General features: G+C 42.1%; 1 long non-coding RNA gene across 1 annotated transcript; it reads right to left on the bottom strand.

Moving 5' to 3' along the window:
* Positions 1-5,723: 5,723 nt before the first annotated feature.
* LOC121029108 (uncharacterized) lies at positions 5,724-8,054 on the bottom strand. Its single transcript, XR_005789593.1, has 2 exons — positions 7,851-8,054; positions 5,724-5,873 (listed from the first exon to the last, which is right to left on the bottom strand). It is a non-coding gene; the product is annotated as an uncharacterized LOC121029108 (long non-coding RNA).
* Positions 8,055-8,255: the final 201 nt, after the last annotated feature.

Here is an 8,255-nt window from a genome sequence, read left to right as displayed (position 1 = left end):
TTCAATAAATAAAAATTCAATCTCATAATTGAAAAACGATCACCCCGATTGAGTACAGAATAACACAAGCATATGAATCTCTTAAGGTCTGCCAGATACTACCAATATAACACTGGCAAGAAAAATGTCAGGCCAGGAATTTTAGACTCGATGTATTTAGTGATTAAAGTGTTTCCTTAAAGTTCTAGGAAAGCCAGGGGTGCCTGGGTGGCTCAGTCAGTTGGGCTTCCGACTTCGACTCAGGTCACGATCTCACGGTCCGTGAGTTCGAGCCCCGCGTCGGGCTCTGTGCTGACAGCTCAGAGCCTGGAACCTGTTTCGGATTCTGTGTCTCCCTCTCTCTCTGACCCTCCCCTATTCACGCTCTGTCTCTCTCTGTCTCAAAATAAATGTAAAGAAAAAAAAAATTAAAAAAAAATGTTCTAGGAAAGCCAAAAATAACTCATCGAATGTTAAGAAGATATTAGCAAAGAGCTTTTTCAAAAGTCTTCACCAAAAAAAAAAAAAAAAAATAATAATCAATAAAATGTGAGTAGCTTAGAGTAGAATTTTAATGTGTATAGGCCTCCACTAATTTATACCCATACATTTCTGCTCTCTACCTGCACAACTGAACAAACAAACAGAAACCAACCAAAAATCACAGCGTATAAACAAGAAATAAAAAGAAGGAATGGATTTGGGGCAGGCAAAAACAACCATCTGCCAATGGAACGATTTAAGATCAGAAACCTGTAAGACAGAGTCACACTGAAATGTTAGAAATAAAAACAAATGTGATGTCCGAGATAAGGAATTCCTTTGACAAGTTTTTCAGTGGACATGATAGAGTTGAAGAAAGAATCAGCAACTTTGAAGATAGCTCAGTAGACATGACCCAAACTGAAAAACAAAGAGAAAAAAAGAAAAAGAAAGAAAAAAAAAAAGCTGGAAAGAGGTCTCAAGACATGTGGGGCAATATTAAATGGTCTAATATATGTATAACTAGAATCTCAGAAGAAAGAAGAGGAGAGGAGGGGAAAGAGGAGTTGAGAGAGAGAATGGCAGAAGCAATATTTGGAAGATAATGCCAAAACTTTACAAAACCAGTAAAAGATGTCAAACTCCAGAACCAAGAAGCTCAGATAGCTCCAAACTGAATAAATGTAAAGTAAAAAACAAACAAACAAACAAACAAAAGAACAGATAGGGGCACCCGGCTGGCTGGCTCAGGTAGAGCCATGCCACTCTTGATCTTGGGGTCGAGAGTTCAAGCCCCCTGTTGGGGGTAGAATTGACTTCATAAAAAAATTTTTTTTTAAACCCAAAGCAGCTAAAAAGTAAAACATGAACAAACCAACAAAACCCACATCTGGATGAAACATAGGTGAATCACGGAGAACCAAAGATAATGAGACCATCTTGAAGACCATGAGGAGATTCATCCCAGAGAGCAAGGATAAAACCCAACAACTCAACAAAGTGAGCAAACGGGAAGACAACAGAATAATATCTCTGGCATACTAGGAGAAAAACTGTCAACTTGAAGTGATACACGTGATAAAAACAACTTTGAAAACTGGAAGCACAGTCAAGTATTTTCAGACAAACCAAAGCTGACGGAATTAACTGCCAGCTGACTCGTGCTACAGAAATATGAAAGGAGGTCTTCAGGCAGAAGGAATCCAGACAGAAATTTCAGACGGAGACCTGACGAAAAGAAGAAAGAACACCAGAGATGGCAAAAACGGAGATAAAAAGAAAAGTCTTTTTCCCCTTGAAAAATAGAATGACTATTTTTTTAAGTGTCTTTATTTTGAGGGGAGTGAGAGTTTTAATGACTTTAAAGATAGTAGATTGTCGAAAGCGAACGTGCCAACGATGTATAATGGAGTTTATAATACATGTACGAGTGGAATGTGGGAAAATATAGCACAAATGACAGGGAAGAGGAATTGGAAGGAATGTTCTGTAAGGTTCTCACACTGTGCCTGAAGTGGTAATATATTACCTGAAGGTAGACTGTGATACCAAAAGATACATGCAGCAACCACTAACAGAATTTTAAAAACAAGGTAACTAATAAGCGGATAGTGGAGATAAGATGAAATCACCGTGAAACTAGAGAGTGGTGGTTAATTCATCAAGCAGACATCTGCAGCGGCTCCACGGACCTCCTGCCTCCTTAGACTTCGGCCACGATGTTGCAGGGGTCAGTAGATCTGCCTTCAGCAGGGGTGCCCCTGAGCATATCTCCCCTACGGAGAAATCAGACCTCTTGGCGCTTGTTCTGTTTTACCTCATCCCACAGCTGCAGGAAAAACATCTTCAGAGACGCTATTCCCTTCACTATGAAGATAAACTTCTATGTTACTGCGCTTAGCCAGCTTCCCGGCTCCATCCCAACCTCCGTACCTGGACTCTTGCGATGGTGTAAACCGTGGAAAGATCCAATAAACCTCTCTCCTTGTCTGATGGCTTTATTACTCTCTAAGGTCCTTGAAAGAAAGAGCTGGGTGTAGTTGAGACTCGTAGTACCACTGCCTAGCATGGGCTCTGCAAATATTTGTTGCATGGACGCATGAATGAGTTCCCCTCAAGCAAAAGTGTCAGCACTGCATATACAACTTAGCATATGTGTGTGTGTGCCCTACAGCCGCAGGATTAAACACAGAATAGGAGAAAATGTACATTTCTTGAGGAAACAGGAAAGCTGGAAGCTTTCCATCATTATAACCATAAAGGTTTAAAAAAAAAATTATCTAGGAGCGCCTGGCTGGCTCAGTCGGAAGAGCATGTGACTCTTGATCTCAGGGTCATGAGTTCGAGCCCCACGTCGGATGTAGAGATTACTTAAAGGAAAGAAATAAACTTAAAAAAGTTAGTATCTGGAACCTGCATTTTTAACAAACTCTAAAGGTGATTCTAATGAGCCCCAAATCTGAGACATGTTGGCATATGATATCCACAGGGTTCAGAAGGAAAAGGGAAGGTGGGACCCCCCCCCCCCCCCCCCCCCCCCCGCCCCCATGAGGTAGAGCAGGGAGAGGTCGTTTTCCCCAGGGGCTGGGAGTTTTAAACAAGCTCCCCAGGTGACACTGATGTGTGTGTCCTGTGGGGGACAACAAAGGGGGAACTGTTGCTTCTAGGATGCCAGTGACTCAGCATGAGGACTTTGAAGCCAGAATCTAAATACTACTAGTTATTACCTATGCAACTTTGGGGAAATTGATGGACATTTCTGTCTCTCAGTTTACTCATCTGGAAAATGGGACTGATAAGAGTGCCTACTTTGTATGGCTGTGAGGATTGGATGGGTTGATAAATGTTAAGTGTTTGAAATATAAGAAACGTCCAGTATTAGAGCAAAAAAAAAAAAATAGAGATTCATTTTACTTAGAACATCCCTCTACAAAGAAAATTAAGAGTGATGGATTTTTATTTACAAAATCATTGGACCAATGTGCAATGCCCAAATTCCTGTTAAAGTTCAAAGAGTTCAACACTTGGAGAAGTTTTTCAGCGGGATATATGATTCCATTTTCGGCACCTATTATTTGCCACTAATCCACATGTTTATTTTTACCAAGATGTCTAATCTTAAGGATTCATTATATCCTCAGAACTGGATTGCCCGCAAAAAGTTAGCTCTTTAAAATATGAGTTTGTAGCAGATGCATGATTAAGAAAATAACTAAATCTTTTGGGATAACAATTTTTGGATGCTTCTGTATTCCCCGGAATCTCTTATCTGATTTAAGCTCCTTAGAACATCAAAATATTTGTTGTAAAGTTGACAAAACCTTTGAAATTCTCAACAGATGGGATCTTAAATGGCTCTGGAATACTTCAGATTACGTGAAACAAAACAAACTAAAATAAAAAGTAACTTCAATCTTCCCAGGGTTTCATAAAATGGTGAAAGGAATTATTATTTGCTTGGCTATGAATTTCTGCCTAACCCTGTTTACTAAAATGCCTCCGAGACCCACATTTACGACCACTGGGACATCATACATATGTGACTCAAGGATTATGCCAAAAGCTTTCGATTTCAGTTTGTTACCAGGGGTATAAGTGCTGTTTTTGGTTGTGGCTCTTTGTGGACATCACTTTGGCTGTTACATCACAGCCGCCGTCTTCTCCTCTTCCTTGATTAAACTGTGCCTGTGATTTGGGAAGATGGTAAAAGCAGAGAATTGTGCCGCCTCTGCCCTACCCGCAACCCCCCCCCCCGCCCCCCTGCCCAGGAACAGCTTAGTGACAGACACAAGGAATCTCTGCCCTAGATGGATTGTTTTCATACTGTATCTTCCGTCTCTAGTGTTTGATATAATCAATGAAAACATTCTTGCATTAAACTCGGGAACATGTTTTAGCTCCCACGTGTTTCATAGTAACATTTCCTGTTCTCCACACTCATATGACCAAGCAATATTTGCGAATTCTTTTGGGTGAGCAATTGATAATTTATGGGAGACATCTAAAGTGCCTAGAGCTTGGCACCGTCCTCCACAGAGCTCCAAGTTGGGACTACAATGGAAGGTGACTGGCCAGATTTTTTAAGACTTAGAGTCAAACGGTGTCTTTGCAATAGGGACCAAGCAGGTGACAATAATCAGTGAGCAAAGTATTTGATGACTTTAAAGTATTTCTTAAGGTTCCCCAGCCGCTCTTCTCCTCCTCAAGACATTCATTCTAATAGCTTCAGTTTCTGTCGACATGTCGATGGCTATCAGTTGTATATATTTCACCCCCAAACTCTCTCCTGAGATCTAGACCCATCTAACCCACTGACTGCTGGGCATCTCATCTTGACTATCCCTTGGCCGCCCTATGGAATTCATCATCACTTCTCTTGCCTCCCAAAGTACGGTTGCTTTAGAAGATGTTTCTGATCTCAGTGAATGACGCCCCATCCACCCGGTTTCTCCAGGCTTGACTTGTCTTTCTCTCCTCGCCCTCCAACACGCACACATGTACATCCACCTTTCTCAACATAGCCAGAATCCACTGAATTCTCTTCATGTCCACGGCTACCCACTTTATCTTCAGTGCCCCCCTAAAAGCCTTCTTATGCCGTTGGCCCCTGGTCTCGTCCCTTTCCAATTTTCTAACTTCAGCTAGAAACATCTTTCCAAGATACAGTTTAGATCATGTCAAGTCCCTGCTTGAACTTTCTTCCAGGGTCCTTTGCTGCCTGTAAATAAAGACCAATTCAGCAACCTGTCACGCTCACTGCCTTCAATGCCATCCACCCTCCCGACCACATGCACTCTGCTAACTCCTATTGAGCTGAAAGTTCTGAGTTTGTTTATGATTTCCTTTGGGAAACCTTCCCTGAAGTCCTCAGACCCAGTCAGCTTCTCTTGTCCCCACGGCACCCGTGCTTAGCCTTCATAGAACTTGTTTTATGTTAACTTGTCTGACTTCTTCATCGCACTGTAAGTTCCTTGATAGAAAGAGCTGTGTGTAGTTCAGCATTGTAATACTATGGGCTCGCAGGTGTTTGCGAATATTTGTTGTGTGGACTAACGAAAGGGTCCATCTCGAGAGAAAGCGTCAGCACTACGTCCATACGTAGGAAACGTGCCTGCGCCCTCCAGCAACAGAATGAAACGCAAAACAGAGGAAAATTTTACACTCAAGATTCTGTGATCTTTGGAACGGAATTGTGAGCCATTAATGGCAACCTATGACTCTTGCTCTAGTCAGAATGAATTGGAGTGGAGCCTGTAAAAAGGCAAGGTGATTAATTCATTTATTAACATCGAAGGCCGGACTGGGTGCCAGACCTCGGGAGAGGCTTTGGAAGTGCAGGGATGATTAATTCTTGTTGACTGCTCCCCAGGAGTTCAAAGTCAAGGGCCTGGTGGACTCAAAATCTGCCAAAGCTGGGGGAGACACAAAGGAAATTCAATTCAGCCCCCTCATTTTACAGAGGAGATTAAATAGTTTCTGCAGTGCCTTCCAAGTTACTCAATAACTGTGTAAAAAGGGAACGCTTCCTCCTCTACACATCTATGCTTTCCCCACACCTTCAATTAATCCACCTCCTTAAAAAGAGAACACTGTATCAGTGATATTATGAAATCGCAGTCAACTTAAGCTCACCTTGGAAGGGGCGGGGGTGGGGGGAAGGTATGGTCTGCCAAAGCTGCCCAGAGGGGGAAATTTCTATTTGAAATCTTGGCATCACAAATGCTTTAGGGGAAAGAAAAAAAATGCATGAAGGAGTTAAAAGCGACCATTGATTAAAATCATCAAGCTGTGTTAGCAGGACAGGGAAAGAATTTGATTACACAATCGTTTGACCCAAGCATTTTATTGGCCAGAAACTGGTCTTAAAAGAGAGACTGGTGTTATTAAATTAAGGGAGAATTCGTTTTTAATAGACATTTTGGGAGCTTCAGTGACGTGGCCATTCGTGTGCATGTCAACGTGCCGATGTCAGGGAAACGGCAAGCTGGTTTGCGCCAGGTGAGATAAAGAGGAGGCGGCCTGTCGAGGCTGTTTCTCTTGGGTGAGGGGGCCCGGGTAAACAGGGTGTGTGCCTCGCCGTGGGAGACAAGAATAAGGCAGTTTGGAATCAAAAGGTGGAAAATATCTACCTATTCAAGTCAGAAACCCAGAAATGCTCACTTGTGGAGGAGAGTCGATGCCTTAAATACCTGTTTCACTCACAGGTCACCTGTTTTCCTAGAGCTCTGAACAAACCATAAGTGGGGTTTCACATGTACTGTTTTTACATTTAGAGGGTCACTGACCTTAAGGGACTTCACGTGGGCCAAAGGTTACACTGTAGAGGTTGTCCATTGACAATAGTTGGCTATGTTATTATACGATCACATATACATGCATACACATATACAGTATCACATATACAGATATATATTACTAGTTTTGAAAGGCTTTTGTTTTATTTATTTATTTATTTATTTATTTATTTTAACGTTTATTTATTTTTGAGACAGAGAGAGACAGAGCATGAACGGGGGAGGGTCAGAGAGAGAGGGAGACACAGAATCTGAAACAGGCTCCAGGCTCTGAGGGGTCAGGACAGAGCCCGACGCGGGGCTCGAACTCATATACCGCGAGATCGTGACCTGAGCTGAAGTCGGACGCTTAACCGACTGAGCCACCCAGGCGCCCCTAAAGGCTTTTGTTTTTAATGTTTATTATTCTTGAGAGAGAGAGGTAGAGAGCAAGTAGGGGAGGAGCCGGGAGAGAGGGAGACAGAATCCCAAGCAGGTTCCACAGCGTCAGCACGCAGCCCGGTTGCGGGGCTGGAACCCACCTACCATGAGATCGTGACCTGAGCAAAACCAAGAGTCGGATGCTTGACCAAATGAAATCCCTAGGCGTCCTTACTATCATATATATATATATAGACTATATATATATATATATGTAGACTTTTTATATATATATAGACTTTATATATATATATATAGACTTTATATATATATATATATACTCTCTCTCTCTGTCTCTGTCTCTCTCTCTCTCTCTCTCTAGAGTAAGACTCATGGTGGTGCATTATAAAATTATACCAATGGGGAGAAATTTTATTAATAAAGCAGACTACTCCTCAGTCAAACTTTAGGCATGATTTTCTCTGTCCTTTCCCCTTACCATCCATGGGAACGTGGAGGGGGGCTCGAAGCTTTTTTTTTTTTAATTTTTAAAAATTTTTACATTTTTTAAAAATCGTTTTTATTCAGTAGAGTAACAATGATGCTGTTCTGTTCCCTCAAGTAGAAAAGTCAAAAATTACATCTCATCTCAGAGATTCAAACTGCTTTTAATTTATATGTTGATCTCATGTGACTGGACTGGAAGGCAATGGAATTTAAATGAGGCATGCTCACCACAGAGAGGAGAAGACATTTTCTAATTATGCGGCAAGAGGCTTGGAGGGTGAATGTTGGGAAGGAGGCCTCCAGGTGGGGACTGGGACGCGCTTTCCCGGCGCTCACAGCACTTATGTCCTTTAGTGTACGTTTTCACATGGGCTTCCCTTCCTTCTGCTCCTCCCTGTCCTGACTAATATGAATGTCATCATCATTTGGCCTCTGCTCCCTTCTGCTTGAGTGTGTCAGCTTCTAGAGATTAGGGATTAACAATGCACTGAAGATAACGTCACAGCTCATTTTATTACGTGTTGCATTTAGGGCTGTTCGCTATTCTGTTTTACGCTGTTTTGAATTTGTTCACAATGTCTTCCAATTTGGGATCGTTACCCCGATGGCACAGCTGAGGGATCAAAGGCTCGT

Source organism: Herpailurus yagouaroundi, unplaced genomic scaffold (genome assembly GCF_014898765.1).
Source record: "Herpailurus yagouaroundi ecotype Mexico unplaced genomic scaffold, PumYag 139, whole genome shotgun sequence".
Taxonomy (NCBI): domain Eukaryota; kingdom Metazoa; phylum Chordata; class Mammalia; order Carnivora; family Felidae; genus Herpailurus; species Herpailurus yagouaroundi.
This window is presented reverse-complemented; position numbering and strand designations above follow the sequence as displayed.